At 47.8% G+C, this 15,632-nt stretch overlaps 1 long non-coding RNA gene across 1 annotated transcript in view; it reads right to left on the bottom strand.

Annotated features, from left to right (window-relative positions):
* LOC109371259 (uncharacterized) overlaps window positions 1-15,273 on the bottom strand; it is a 106,620-nt gene extending 91,347 nt beyond the window's left edge. Inside the window, exons 1-3 of the long non-coding RNA XR_002121849.1 lie at window positions 15,119-15,273; window positions 10,446-10,773; window positions 8,647-8,715 (exon numbers count right to left, since the gene is read on the bottom strand). This is a non-coding gene — a long non-coding RNA (uncharacterized LOC109371259). The remainder of the gene's footprint in view (window positions 1-8,646; window positions 8,716-10,445; window positions 10,774-15,118) is intronic.
* Window positions 15,274-15,632: the final 359 nt, after the last annotated feature.

Here is a 15,632-nt window from a genome sequence, read left to right as displayed (position 1 = left end):
AGAGAGAGAGAGAGAGAGAGAGAGAGAGAGAGAGAGAGACAGAGAGAGAGAGAGAGAGAGAGAGACAGAGAGACAGAGAGACAGGGAGGGAAGGAGAGGGAGAGGGAGAGGGAGGGCCTTTGGAGCCACATCGCTCAGCTAAGAATGAGCTGTGAGATTCAGGGCAAAGTGTGTTGCCTTTCCAAGCCTCAGCTTCTCAAATATAAATGTGGATATTATCTAAATTTATTACAAAAATTAAGGATAACTATACCATAGCTCACAGCCTAAGATACTTAAGTTAGCATCTCTGAAATTAGGGTGTGTCATTTTAGAGTTTATGGAATATTAGCATGTAAAACTCATCATACAAAGTGAATGCTCAATAATTAGGAACAAATATTATCTTAGAAGAGCCTGAAGAGGTATCCTGTCATATATCCTGCATTCATTTAAGGTGACTAGTTAACAACAACACTAGGAGGGCCAGGTCGCTGGAGAACAGGAACCATGTTTTCTGCTCATTAGAAGCCATTGATGATCTGTCAGGTGAATAGATAGATATACCTGAAAGGCCCTGAAGTTTATTCCAAATCCTAGATTTCAGATTCCTTGGACATTACATCTGCTGCCATAACACCACCAGCCACCAAAGATTTCCCTAGTCTCTGAATCCAAAATTGGGACACGCGATTTCTCATCATCAAAATAAAACCCAGCCAATGGCGGTTGGGCGGCGGCGTCTGCTAAGGGTAGAGCCATCCAGAACAACCCGAAGTTCTTAGACCCGCGCTGCTTCCAACCTCTGGCTTTTGCCATGTGCTCTTCCTTCTGCCTGGAATTCCCTCAGTCCTCCTTTCCCTCCCTTTCTTTCCCCTGTTCTGGGGGCACTGGATACAGCAGGGCCAAATGCACAGGGTTCCTGCCCCCAGATCGCTGAGACTGGCAGTGAAGACAACTAAACAAGTAATAACAAGCAACTACAGAGAAGTCGGGGTGCCGACATCAGAACGAGGTGAGCTGGCCCCCCACCGGCGGCCTGACAAAACCCTGCTCGTCTCTCGAGACATAACTCAGCATGCCCCTCCTCTGGGAAGCTGTCCTGGACCCCCCAACTTGGGCTGGCTTCCCCGTCAATGGGCTCCAAGCCTGTGGTAGCACCTGTCCCTCTGGGTCTATGGACCTCTGACCCCACTTGTGGACTGTGAGCTCCCTGAGGGCAGAAATGTGTCTTGTTCACAGCTTAGTTCCCGGCATGATGACGTGAACGTAGTAGGGGCTCAAGAAATGTTTGCTGAATGGAGGTCAATAAAGGATTTACTTTGTGAACGGGGGAGGGGGGGGTGTATGCAAATGCAACGTCCTATAAAAGGTATAAACAGCCAATTGCATTTAGCTGCCCCTCCTCTCTGGGCCTCAACATCTGTCTCTGTAAAATGAAGGAGTTAGAGTTACCAGTGCTTTTCTTTTCTTTTAATTTTTCTTTTCTCTCTCTCTCTCCCTCCCTCCCTCCCTATTAGTCTACTTCCTTCAAGTGAAATCTTACGTAGAAGCCCGATGTGTAATGTAAATAAAGTCTGAGCTCTCTGAAGTGAGAGGTGGGATCTGAACCGTCAAACCTCATCTCTGCTTTGCCTTCCCTAGGATGTCCTAGGATGCCCTTAGATGCCCTCTGAAGTCCCTGTCACCTCAAACACTGAGTCAGGCTGTAATTAACTGCATCGTGAGTAGCCAAATTCACAGGGACCAGGTATATTACCACCAGGAAACAATGCTAAGTATTTACTGAGTACCGAGTAAGTGCCAGGGCAGCCAGGCTCTTTAAAGTATTATCTCGTTTCCTTTTTTTTTTTTTTTCCTTGCCATCCCTTTCTCATTGCCCTATATTCTTCATTTTCAAGTTAAAAATAATCTTGTATTGTTGTTAGCTGCCTTAAATACTTTTGGAGAATGAGTTAAGAGTTATAAATAGATACTAAATACAAAACGCGGTGATTGCATGATCCTCACAACCAACCTGTGGGGTTGGTTTTAGGAGCCCTGTTTCATAACTGAGCTCAGCAGGAAGCGAAAGTTGCCCAAGATCTTTCCAGGAAGTCCGTGAGCACAGTCCCAGCTCCCTGCCTCATGGGAGCTTCCCACGCCCCAGACTCACGCTCACTGCGAGGTGTCCACTTACTAATGTATTTAATCCCTACAAAACCCTGTGAGGTGGAAACTGTTGCCATGGCCACATCACAGACGAGAACCCAGAGGATTAGCGAGGTGAAGCAGCTTGTCCAGTGCCACGCGATGAACAAACCCTGAGCTGGGCCTTGAACCAAGGCTGCATGATGCTCAAACATGGGCTGGTGCCCAGTGTGGAGCCTTCACTCCTGCCTCCAAAGCCCTGCTTCTGACTGCCCTCCTCCCTTTAAGGAGGCTCTCCAGGCCCTCCAGGTCGGGGACTGGGGAAATGCATTAATGCCAGCGACACCACAGCACAATGCAGAAGCACAAAACATGGCCACTAAGCAAACCAGACTGCCTGGGGGCAGGTCTGGGTTTCCCCGACATTTGGCTGTGTGACCTTTGGCAAGTTAGTTAACCTCTCTGTGTCTTCATTTCCTCAGCCACAGAATGGGAATTACAATCAGAACAATCTCACAGGTATTTCTGTAAGGCATGAAAACTCTTAGAATGATATCTGGCATAGAATATACTCTATTGTTAGCTGTTATTACATGTATGTGAAATGCCTAGCAATCAATTGTGGCTCTCTACTTAGGAAATTACAGTTTCTTTCTCTGTCTTGGGGGATTCCACACGTCCATGGAACTTGTGACCCAGAAAGCTAGAATTGGCCCCAGAACTGACTCAGGGTAAAATTCTGTTCCTGTCCAATCTCCCCCAGGCTGAAGGCCTCTGGTCTATTTCAATGGAAGCATATTTGGATCAACAAACGCTCTTGAGCCCCTAGTGTGTGCTAGGCCCTGCTTGAGACTCAGGGTCTAGAGACATCAGAGGATCCACGTCTTTCTGCTTTTTTGTGTGTGTGGTAAAATATTCATAACATAATAGTTATCATTTAACCATTTATCAGTGTCCGATGAAGTGGCATTAAATACATTCTCAATGTTGTATAACTATCACATCTATACCCAAAACTTTTCCATCATCTCCAACAAAAATTCTGTACCCATTGAAAAATAACCCCCCCCCCCACTGCCTCCCAGCCCCTGGTAACTTCTATTCTATTACTTTCTGTATTTAACTACTTTTTTAAAAAAGTTATTGTGGAAAAATATACAACAGAAAACTTAACAATTTTAACCACTTTAAGTGTACAGTTCAGTGGCATTAAGCATATTCACTTTGTTGTGTAACCATCACCACCATCCATCTCCAGAACTTTTTCGTTTCTCCAAACTGAAACCCTGTACCCATTAAACGCTAACTCCTCATCCCCCATCCCTCCCACTGGCCTCTGACAACCACCATGATATTTTCTGTCTTTATGAACTTGACTACTCTAGGGACCTCATATCAGTGAACTTATGCGGTACTTGTCTTTTTTGTGACTGGGCTTATTTCACTTAGCATAATACCTTCAAGATTTATCCATGTTGTAGCATGTGTCAGAATTTCTTGGATTTTTAGGCTGAATAATATCCCATTGCATGTACATACATTTTGTTTACCTATTCATCTATCAATGAATACAGGTTTCCTTCTGCCTTTGGCTATTAAGAATTATGCCTCTATGAACATATGAACACGGATGTACAATTCTCCCTGCCTTTAAGTGGCTTGTGGTCTAATATGGGGGGGCAACATGTTGATTCACCCAGAAGTTACCCTGGATGAGCCTCCATTTCTTCATCTGTGAAATGGGGATAATGTTACCCATTATAGGAATTAAATGAGATGATGCATGATTTAGGCCAGTGCCAACATATTGTAAACACTTGATAAATATTAGTTCTTGCTGCAGCTGCTGTCATGTCAGGCAGGAAATACCTGCAGAAGAGGGGGCTGGAGATCAGGTGGTCAGCTTGAGCTGTCTCACAAACAGGTGAACCTACTGTCACAAACATCCTGCCAAGTAGGCCTACAGATCGCCACTGGATGAGGAAACAGACTCAGAGAGGTCCATCAGCTGTGGATGGTAGAGGTGGGCGTGGGACGTGGCTCTGTGGGCTTTCTTACTCAAATCTAGAGAGCAGGGATGAAGGGGAGTCCCAGGGGAAGGCAGGCCCAGTGCACAAAAGCTCCCTCAAATGTCTGCAGAGTGAGCCTGGGAAAAGTCCAAATGACCAAGTCGCTTGTCCCAAATGACCTTAGTGTTAGAGGGAAGAGCGGGGAAGGCAGAAGGGAGACTAGGTGGTGATGTGGAGGCAGAGGGCACACCCGAGCAAAATCCCAGAGGTGGGAGATGTAGTGTCTGCAAAAGACATGGGACAAGGCCAGTCTGTGGGAGCAAAGGGTGTGTGTGTGGGAGGGTGGGGTCAGGTCACTGAGGGCATGGCGAGGTGGCCCAGCCCAGTCTGGCTCCAGAGCCAAGAGGACTTGGATGAACTGCCCAAAGTGGTGTTTCAGGGAGGTTAGTCAGAGAGGTCGGACAGGGACTCTTGCCTCATGCCATGTCCTTACCTTCAAACCATCGGCAATATACAGACATTCTATGTGTGTTTCCCCAACATCATGTGCATAGTTCATAAAGTCAGCGAGTTCCATAAGGCCCCTTCTCCAGCCCTGTTCCCCTCCACCCCCAAATCTTATGCCCAGAGGCAGCCACTGACCAGTATTTTTCCCAGTATTTAACTTCATGTTTCTAAGTAAGATGTTTAAACATGTCTTTCTTCCTTTTCAGTTTGAGATACGTTCTATGCACCTGCTATGATGGAAGAGAAGGATCTAGCTATCCCCTGCAAAATCATTTCACCTCACCCCAACTTCCCATCTAGTTACAACATAATTTTTGGTTAGATTTAGTATTTATTTATAGTGTTGTGACCATGTAAATCATAGCTGAGCCACATTACACTACGATTAAATTGCTGCTTTTGTACAACTTATTCTTTTTGCTGAAATTAAGGTCACGGTTTTTAATGTGCTTTATCTTCTAAGTACAGTCATCCATCTCCTCTCTGTGTAAGTCTCCTCTCAGAAGCTTCAAGCACACTAGATAATCAATCCATCTGTCTAGTTTCCTTCCTTCTGGGGTCACCAATGCTCCCACTCTAACATGGGACACTTGTTCTCTGCCTGCTGCAGAGACACGGCTGTGCCCAGCTGAGTTTCACTGGAGCCCCTGATGCCAGACAAGTGAATAGGGTTAGATGCACCTTGGCCCAATCATCATTCATCTATAGATTTTATTTATAAAATGCCTACTGTGTGTTTTCTAGATTCCAAAGAGGTCCAATATCAGAGGCTGGTGACACAGAGATTAATCAGATGTGGTCCCTATTTTCACAGCCCAGTCGGGTAGACACAAGTAAATTGCTGGGCCAGAAAAGAGCTCTGGGAGTTATGGGCAGGTGGGGCAGGGGCGGAGAGGAGAAGTTCTTAACTCAGCCTTTGGAAGGGCCTGTATGGAAGTCTTCCTGGAGGAGGTGAGGCTGAATGAGTCTCAACTTGTCAGGAGGCGTTTTCTAAGAGTTTGGGAAAGAACATTCCAGGTAGGAGAGCATCATGTGCCCAGTCACGGAGCCGTGAGAACGCATGACTGGTTCTGGGAATTTCAAAGAAGTAATTAGTGACGATCACATGGGAGGGTTCCTGTGGTGGGGTGGGGGTGGTGGGCAGGGTTTTGTGTGCTCGTCTAAGGGACCTGAGGAAAATGGGGACCCACAGAAGGATCTTAAAGAAGGAAGACATGATGAGGTCTGCATTTTTTTAAAGACAGGGTGGCTGCAGGGTGTCAGACAGATTGGGCTAGAGACGGAGACGTTGAAGTCTGGCAAAGGATAGAGAGTCTGAACTAACACTGGCATTGGGGGTGAGGCACAGGGCCCGTGAGCCTTCTGGGGACCAAACGGACTGGGTCAAAGGAAATATGGAAGGGCTGACCGAGAATTCACAGGTATCCCAGGGAAAAGATGTTTCCATTCAACACATGTCCCCCGAAACATGAAACCGGAAGCTACTCTGGGCTGGGAAGAAATGCACTGGCTTCTTAGGGTGTTGAGGGGACAGAAGTACTGAGAGGGTAGATGCCCAGGGACTGAGGAATCAGGGCCAGGGCCTGGGGCTTTTGGACATTACAGGGCAGAGGCCAGATGAAAAAGCCATGGCATCAGAAGGGTACAGCCCAGCTGATAACAGGAGGAGCTCTGGGCTCAGGCAGCCCTTGGTTTAAATGCCAGCTCTGCCCCCTGCTTGCGGAGCCTCCACGTCCCCATCTGCAAAATGGGGACCACAGCGCTACCTACCTCATGGGGTGGTTGCTAGGATTAAATAAGACCCTGGCTGTAATGTGCTTGGTACAGTGCCTGGAACATAAGTGCTTTGTGACTCCCTATTACTAGTCTTGGGGAACAAGGACAGCTTCAAAAAGCAGGTGGGATTTGAGCTGACCTCAGACAAGGAGGAGACAGGGCTGGCTTTAGAAGCACGCAGCCTGTGCAGTCAACACCAGGCCCCACACTCAGACGAGCCCCATGCTTGATTTAATGCTCTGCCATCTTGAAGTTCTGAACAATTTTTGAACAAGGGACTCCGCATTTCCATTTTGCACTTAGCACCACAAGTGACATAGAAGTGCTATAAGCAGGGGACCATCAGGCAGAGAAGAGAGGGGTACCTTTGAAGCAAAAGGGCCCTGAGTGTGCAAAGGCATGCTGGGACTTGAGGCTCAGCATGTGCCAGAAACGGTCAGTGCCAGGCACGGTGTTTCTAGCTGGAGAGCTGTGGACAGAGCAGGGGTGGTGGAAGCTCAAAGTGGAAAACAGTGGCAGGCCTCAAAGGCAACGCTCAGGGATGGGGGTGTAATGTAATACAGTGTGCACATGGGAGCCTTCCATGCTCGGTAAACCCGGAAGTGGGAAGGTCAGTGCCAGGTCAGGGAGAGCACTGTGGAGGGGAACAGTGATGATGGCGCTATGCTCTGCACTTTAAACACGAGGATACTGAGAGACCCAGAGAGGTGATGTGAGCAGGTTGCAATGACTTCTATGGGCTCCAGGCAATTCTGGCTTCCTGGATACCTTTTTCTCCATAAATATAAATACAAATGTAAATGTAAATATACCTATACATGTGTGTATAATTATATTTTACAACTGCACTGGCATAAAGGCAAACACATTGTATTGTAAGTGAAAATATTTTCTTTCACCTAAAGTACGGTGGTCCCGAGGTGCTGTGCCTGCTGTGCGTAAAGAGTAAGTCACCCTGGATATGAGATTCCAGCTCTTCCAGCTCTTTGCATCCTGCAGCCAGGACTCCTGGGTCTCCCTGGAATGGGTGGGTGGTCTTTTTCCCCCCAAGGGGAGTGCTAGCCAGTCCCTAAGGCCATTACAGCTAGGACCAGCTATGCCTCTAAGGGCTGTCTATCCCAGTTTCCTATGGAGGGGGCTGATGGCTGTTTGTGTTTGAGCTAGATAGTGGGGCTGAGTGACAGGTGAAGGAGGGAGTTGCAAATGTCCCTGGGTTTGGGGGGAAACATCAAAGGTCTCTGCGTCTGTATATGTCTGCACCTTTCCTCCTGGTGCCACCTGCAGTGTCAACCCTGCAGACTGGGCTGCCCGCCTCCTCCACCCATTCGGAGGGTGGGGAGGCTGAGTCAGCGGCAGCTGCTGAGGATGCCGTCTGGGGAGGAGAAGCATCACTGCCTGTCTGTCTGCCTGTCTGGGGCTCCGGGGAAACCTGCCTGGGGGTCGGAGAAGTGTGCAGGCCTTTCTTTGTGTGTCAACTGCTCACATAGCCCAGGAGAATGGATGGAGTTTCAAGAAAGGAAGTCCCCTTCCTCAGGCTTTCCTCAAAGATTCCCCACTGGCCTTCTCTTTCCTTCCTCCACATACCCAGGAACGGGGCAGGGTGACCTGATTCATGAGTGTCATTCCAGTCCTCCCACTTCCCCAGCTTTGACCGCTGGATGTACCCGGGCAGGCTGGGAAGACACGGCACAGAAAATGCAGACTTGGGAAAGGAAAATAGGTCTAGCCTGGCTATCCCTCTAAGTCTCAATCTTCCCTCATCTTCAGATCACATTTCTACAAGTCCAGACCCCTTCCTACTAGGTATTTATAATGCATGGGTAGATGGATAGATGTATGGATGCATGGATAGACGGATGGATGAATGGATGGCTAATGTTCAATCTTTTTCAGTCTTAGAAGTCACTCCTACCTCTGCCCTCCAATTCCTGTGGTCAGGAGACAGAACCCAACAGTCCTCTAAAACAGGAGGGAAAATGTAACTTGTAGATTCAGAGAAAACTTCTTGAGAAAGTTCCCACCTGATCACTTCTATTTTCTTTATGAAGCCTGAGGATTTGGTGGGAAAGTAAAGGATACAGTTTGGAATCGCTATTGTATAGGAGGGAGAGCAATTCGATTGGGGATTTGCAAATATATTACAAGGTAGTGCCGTGGGCCGTATGAATTTGGGTGGTAAGGGTAATAGCTAATATTTCTGGAGCAATTATTATGAAACAGACCCCCAGCCTGGTGCTCTACTTACATGACCTCCTTTCATCTTCACATTCACCTAGGAGGCAGGCGCCTCAGTCGGAAGAGCCAGATCATGCTGCTGGGGGAAAAGAAAAAAAAAAGCATTCTAAATGGCTTACAGACACGGAAGTTTATTTCTTGCTATTTGTCCATCCATCAATGTGGCAGGCGACAAGGCCTGGCAAGAATGAGAAGCCAGAGAAGGTCTGAAAAGCTGGGAGGAAAAGGGGGGAGGGGTCCAGGGGCTGGAAATTCAGGAGAAGGTCAAAGAGCCAGTTTGGTGAGAGCTCGGGCAAGATAAGAGGGAGGGATTGGAGAATGAGACCCTGCTATTTGAGATTTCATGGGTGGAGCAGTAGCCAGCCAAGATAAGAGCCAGGTGTGGCCCTGCGCCTGGGTGGCTGGAGAGAAGGTAAAAGGCTCTGGAGCTGAGGTGGTCAAAGGCTCTGACAGATGGAGCCATGCTTCCAATCCCTGGGGACACTGGGGATCCACGGGAGGATAGAACAAGCCTCTGGTTGAGTATTTTGCAGTTTCCTGGGCTGCAAATTTTACCAGGAGATGAGGTGTGGGAATGATCTTTTTCAATATGCAAACATGGGAATATAAAATATAAGATGTCAAAGAAAGGCGTGTTCAGAATCCCACTCTCCTCTACAGTGGAAAGTGGGAGAAGCACTAGATGTAGAAGAGCCACCTGCAAGCCATCGATGACGACAGCCAGGAGGATTGGCGATGCAAACATCTAACAACCAGGGGTCTGTTAAAATTGCCATTCATTGATAATAATAACAGATGTTCATGAGTTTATTATATGCTAGGCACTATTCCAAACACTTGAGATGCATAGCCGCTCCAATTCTCTCACAACACCCTACAGAAAGGTGTTATTGGGTTGTCGGAAAAGTCGTGACGCATTTTTGCAACGAAAAACATAGAAAAAATACGTCATGACTTTTCCGACAACCCAATATTTTATTTCCCATCTTACAGGTGAGGAAAAAGAAGTATCTAGCACAGGAGGAGTTACATCACCTGGCCAAGGGCACACACTAGTGTTGTGTCAGAGTGGGATCTGAACTCAGGAGAACTGGTTTCAGAGCCCACACTGAACTGCAGCAACAGTGGATCTCCAACACTCGGGAGTATCAGAGTCACCTGGGAGTTTGTGCAAACAGAGTGTTGGGCCCCTCCCCTAGAGGTCTGAGGTGGGCTCAAGAATTTGCCTTTCTCAGAAGGTCCCAGGTGACCCTCAGGCTGGGGGTCTCAAGACCCTACCTCAGGCTGCCTCACAAGTAGTCACACGCAGCAACTGTTTAGTACCAGCAGGTGTAGCACCTCTTTCCATATGCGGCTACCAAATACCTGGCTGCAAGGGTGTGTGTGCCACAGAAAGCAGAGGATTAGGGTTTAGGTATCACTGGGAGACAAAGAAGAAATTTGATCCTGCTTCTTGGCCTTGAGGTGGGGGCGGGGGAGATATGGGTAAACAAACCGTCTCCACAGGGACAGTCAAGAGCATAGGTCCCACTAAAGGTGTGGAGACAGAGGCACACGGAGCAGCCAGGTTTTCAGTGGGGTGTACTGGGTGCAGTACAGGGGCTGTAGAGGGCAGAGTGGGGAGAGGGGCAGAGAAAGCCTTAGCAATGGGCCAGAATGAGATGCTGGTAGGAAGTAGGTAAGCAAGACAGCAGTTGTCTTTGAAGGTGGCTGTGCAGAGGTGCAGACTGGGGGCCTTCTGAAGCTGACGATGGCCCTTTCCCTTCTGGAAATATCCCAGGGGCAAGTGATGACAAATAAGTTAGGTACCTGAATAGAGGTTCCAGAGCCAAGGCTTCTCATGGAAAGCAGCGGGCCCACATCAGGTGTCAGGCTTGGCAGAGCCAACCTTTAAATCTTAAATTCAGGTGTCACTGAAATCCCCAACGCTTTGCCTCCTGAAGTAAACCGTGTACCCTTCTCATCCGCCGCCTTTACATGAGCGTGTGGGGCCATCTCAGCTCCCCAGCCGCCGTCTGTCTGTTTGCAGCTTGAGGTCCAGCTTAATTAAGAGCTCTCCTGGTCGATTAGTCTCAATCACCTCTCTAATTGGGCACCAGCTGTGTTTTCTCTTGACAAGGATTCTTTTATGGGACTTCTAAAATGCATTACATGAAAAAACATAACAGTTTCAGGGTTATATGATCATAAAACCGGGAACACTTATTTTTCTACAGAAATTAAGAGTGCATCTCTCTCTCTCTGTTCCAGAAATTTTTTTTTTTTTGAAAAGTTGGGAGGGAGGGTATGGAACAGCAAATTCTCCATTTGTTTATGTTCTGGATATGAACACTGATTGTGGTTTTAAACGAAGTTTTGCATAATCACAGGTGCTGGTGCATAAAGCCTCCTGGCAGAAAAGTGAGACTTGAGAAACTGAACCATGAATGGTTCCACTTATGAGCAGCCACCAATGATTGACAGAACGACTATTAATAGTTAATACTAGCTGAGCCCTTCGTGTGGGCTTAACCCTATCCTAGGCACTTGGCATGGGCTGTTTTGTTTAAACCTGGCAACAGTCTTATGAGGTGGGTATAAATGTTCTCTTGATTTTCACTGATCAGGAAACTGAGGACCAAAGGAGCAAAGTCATTCATGTTCAAGGTCACATGGCTCACTGTTAAGTGGAGGAAACAGAACTGAAACCCAGGTCTGTCTTCAGCCGAAATTCCTTTCTGCCTCTCTCCAACTAAACAATGCAATTAATTTGCAGGACTAAAGTGCTCTGTTTGCAATAATTACAATGTCAACCTTAACATTTGTACAGTTTTATAGTTACTACATTCCTTTACGTTTGCAGACTCATAGGTCTGACAGCCCTGTGAGACAAACAAAGCAGTTGCTCTAACCCTATTAGCACAAATGTGGGAACCTGGGTACAAAGGGGCTGGATAATTGATCCAGGCTCGTACCAAGAGTTAAGACCAGAGCCAGACCTTTCTAATTCCTACTCCAAATCCACCAATTCCCATCCCTCTCCCAATATAGTTCTTCCCCTCGAGGAAGCCAGACATATGTATATATTTTTTCCAGATGTTCATCCATCCCTTCCTTTATTCACTCAGTCATATTACATTTTCATTTCCCTATCCTGATTATTTGTATTACTTCCTGCTGTTTGTCTTCCCTCCTTAGAAGATAAGCTCCTTGAGAGCAGGCCCCGGTCCTTCTTGTTGATGCTTATATTTTCAGCCTCCAAAACAATTCCTAGAACTTAAGCATCTGTTGCTCAATTCATTCAAACAAATATTAATTCATCCACTCAGTAAATATTAATTGAACATCTACCATGTGCCAGACACAGGTAGGTCCTCAACAAGACAGGCATAGAGCTTACATTCTAATGGGGACTATACACAAGTAAATGAACAAAATAGTTGCTGATTGGGATTTGTGCAATGTGAGAATTTACAGGGTGATGTGATAGAAAGTGACAGTTACTCAGGTCTCCTCCTAAAGCTGTTCACATGCTAACAGGGCAGGCTGTACAGCCACCAGACAGTGCCCATCTCATGGGAACAGTGCGGGCTTTGCAGACTCAGAGGCAGTGCTCTTAGCTCCCAGTGCCAGGGCTTGGGCAGTGGGGGTGGGGAGGCAGGGAATGCTTTCTGAAGAGGCAGCACCTGAGTGCTTTTAAAAACAAATAGGAGTTATCTAGGAAAAGGGCGGGGAAGATTCCAGGCCTGTGCAAGGACAGGTGGCAGGAGGCCAGCTGGCTCAGAGCGAGGGGTGACGGAGCCTAGACTGTGAGGTAGGGAAAGAGGAAAGAAAAGAGGTGCAGGAGACAAGTGTGGAGCCGGTCCAAAAGTATCACGTTGTGAAGGTTAGTTTTATGTGTCAATGTGGCTAGACTGTAGTTCCCAGCTAGTCAAACACCAGTCTACAATAGGTGTTGCTGTGAAGGTATTTTGTAGATATGGTTAACATCCACGATCAGGTGACTTGAAGTAAAGATTAGCCTCAATAATCTGAGTGGGCCTCATCCAATCCCTTGATAGGTCTTAAGAACAGAACAGAGGTTTCCCTGAGGAAAAAGAAGTTCTGGCTGTGGACGGCAGTGTCACCTCTTGCTCAAGGGTTCCCAGCCTGCCAGCCGGCCCTACACTTTTCAGATTTGTTTCGCCAGACCCAACAATCACAGGAGCCAATTCCTGGAAATGAATCTCCTGATAGATGGATAGTTAGCTAAGGAGGTAAGTAGACAGATGATAGATAGATAGATAGATAGATAGGTAGATGATAGATAGATAGATAGATAGATAGATAGATAGATAGATAGATAGATAGATAGGACTCCTAATCTCCTACTGGTTCTCTTTCCTCTGGTAGAGTCCTGGGGACTGATTCACACTAGCCAGCTAAGTGGACTTCATTCTTCAGGTGATGGAAAGGAGCCCTGAAGGTTTTAAGCAAAAGAGTAGCACAACCAGGGACGGCCGGGTGGTTCACTTGGTTGGGGCGCGAGCTCTGAGCAACAGGGTTGCTGGTTTGATTCCCACATGGGCCAGTGAGCTGCACCCTCCGCAACTAGATTGGAAGCGGCAACTGGACTTGGAGCTGAGCTGCACCCTCTACAACTGAGATTAAAGGACAACAACTTGACTTACAGCTGATGGGTCCTGGGAAAAAAGCACACTGTTCCCCAATAAAGTTAAAAAAAAAAAGAGTCGCATAATCAGGTTGTGTTTCTAAAAAAAAAATGGAGCTAGCTGCAGTGTGGAGTGGATCGGAAGGGGCAAGACTGGAGGCTGGTAGACCAAATCAGAAGCCTCAGAAGCCGTGGCCTAAATGATGGCAGTGAGAATGGCCTGGAAAGAGGGGGTCAAGTGATATTACAAAAGCAGAATTGACAAGACTTGGTGTCCGATTGCACGTGCAGGGTGAGAAGAGAGTTGCGATGAGTCCCAGGTAGTGGGACATCTTGACAGATGGAATGCAAATGCCATGACAGCAGGAACTTGACTGTTCCCTGCTGTCTCCTTTGCACCTAGAATAGGACCTGGCACCCAGAAAGTGCTCACTGCACAGTTATTGAATGAATGGGGGTGCAGTTCTCTGAGACTCAGATCACAGGTTGGATGGCCAGGTGCGGAGGAGGAGGAGTACACAAGTGCAGTTTGGGGCACATGCAGTTTGAGGGAGCTGTCAGCCAGCCGAGAGGAGGGGGCCTGAGGGAAGCCGGCGATGGCCTGTGTGTAGAAGAGAGTCCCAGGAAAGAGTCTGAGCGTTCATCCTGAATACGGGGATGGTACCTGAAGCTAGGAGTCAAGGCACCCTGAGGGTGTGTAGAGTGAGGGAGAACCAGGTTGGGGACTGAATCTGGAAGAAATCGAAGCATTTAAGGACTGGAGCAGGGGTGGGGATCCCTCAAAGGAGAGTGAGAAGGAATGGGAGGAAGAAAACTAGGAGACCACGGTGGCAAGAAGTGAGCCAGGAAAGTGTTCCCACTGCTGCCAAGAGGTCAAGTGTCACTTAGACTTACAGTAGTGACCTAGACCAGGGTGGCTGCGGTGGGCGGGAAGCAGACAGAGCTCCAACTGCAGACATTTGAGGAAGGCTTGAGAAGCGAGGTAGGGGAGGCAGTGTCTCCAGTGGTCTCTCCCAACCTCTCTTCCAAGTAATTGATCAGACTTACTAAAGGGTGTGAAACTGAGGCACGGAGAGATGATGAAGTTGGTTAAAAGGGCAAAGGGCACTGTGCTGTAGGACAGCAGCTGCTCAGACCACACACTACCTTCTATGACTAGGCAGGATGCAGACTTTGAAAGGAATGGCTGAGCAGGGTGGGGCCTGGGCCCTGTCGGGCTGCCTACGTGCAGGGCTAGAGCCTCCAGGGCGTGCGAGAACATTTTCTCAAGGGGAACCACCTTCCCTTGAAACAGTTTGTTCTGCTGAGTTGACAGGAGAGAGGAATGAGGACTCCTCAGTCCTGGGCCAGGTGCCAAATACTCAGTGAAGACGGAAGGCGCTGGGAGGCTGGGTCTGGCTGCAGCCTCCCGGGGCCCTGGATGGGCCATCCCAGCATCTCCGCCTTCTCTGGGGGCTCTAGGGAGGCTGCCTGTGCTGGGTTGGTTGGTTTGTAACTAACATGAATGAGCACTTACTATGGGCCAAGCTCTGGAATCATCAGGTTTATATACTTGAGCTCATTTAATCTTCACAATGTTCTTTGAGGAATGTATGTTGATTGTTCTTACTTAAGGATGGAAAACTAAGGCCCAGAGAGGTTAAGTCCCTCGCCCAAGGTTTCACAGCTAGTTCTGGAGGTAGACGAGCAGAAATCCTTAACTCTTGAATCTGTGGGGTGGATGACTATTTAGCCCTAGAGTGTGGGTTCAAACCATTAGCGGAAGTGGGGACGGGAGATAGGTCAGGCTTCTGTCTCCAGTTCTGGGATCTTAGGTAAGTGACGTCGTGGCTCTGAGACTCTGTATTCTCACCTGTGAAATGGGGGTAACGTTGCCCACGTCACAGGGCTGTAATAAGGAGAAAAGACAATGTGTACAGCGCCTTGCTGCATGTCCAGCCCAGGGAAGGTGCTCCATAAATGTTGGTTCTCTTCCCCTTTTCTTTTCCTTTGGCGAAGGTTTGTCTTGAACCTGTAGGTTAGATGAGGACAAGAACATTGGACTCTGAGTCAGACCGACCAGGAATTGGCCGTTGCTTCTGATACCTCTTAGTTCTTTGATTTTGACCAGGTCACTTTTCCTTGTCAGGGCCCCAGTTTCTCCAACTATAAAACACAGGAAGATCACTTTGGTCCAGGATGGCACTCAAGCCCCCACAGCCCCCGTCCACACCTATGCAGATGTCACCAAGTGATTATGACGTTCATTTCCACTTAGCCTGGGTGACACCTGAGAACCCTTCTCAGGATGAATTTTTTCTAGTTTGGCTGTAATTCTACCACTAGGCAATTATGCATGGGTTAAATTACCACATTTCAAGAATACA

This window comes from Hipposideros armiger, unplaced genomic scaffold, assembly GCF_001890085.2.
Source record: "Hipposideros armiger isolate ML-2016 unplaced genomic scaffold, ASM189008v1 scaffold_557, whole genome shotgun sequence".
NCBI classification, from domain to species: domain Eukaryota; kingdom Metazoa; phylum Chordata; class Mammalia; order Chiroptera; family Hipposideridae; genus Hipposideros; species Hipposideros armiger.
Note: the sequence above shows the minus strand (reverse complement) of the source record. Positions and strands in the feature narration are given on the sequence as shown.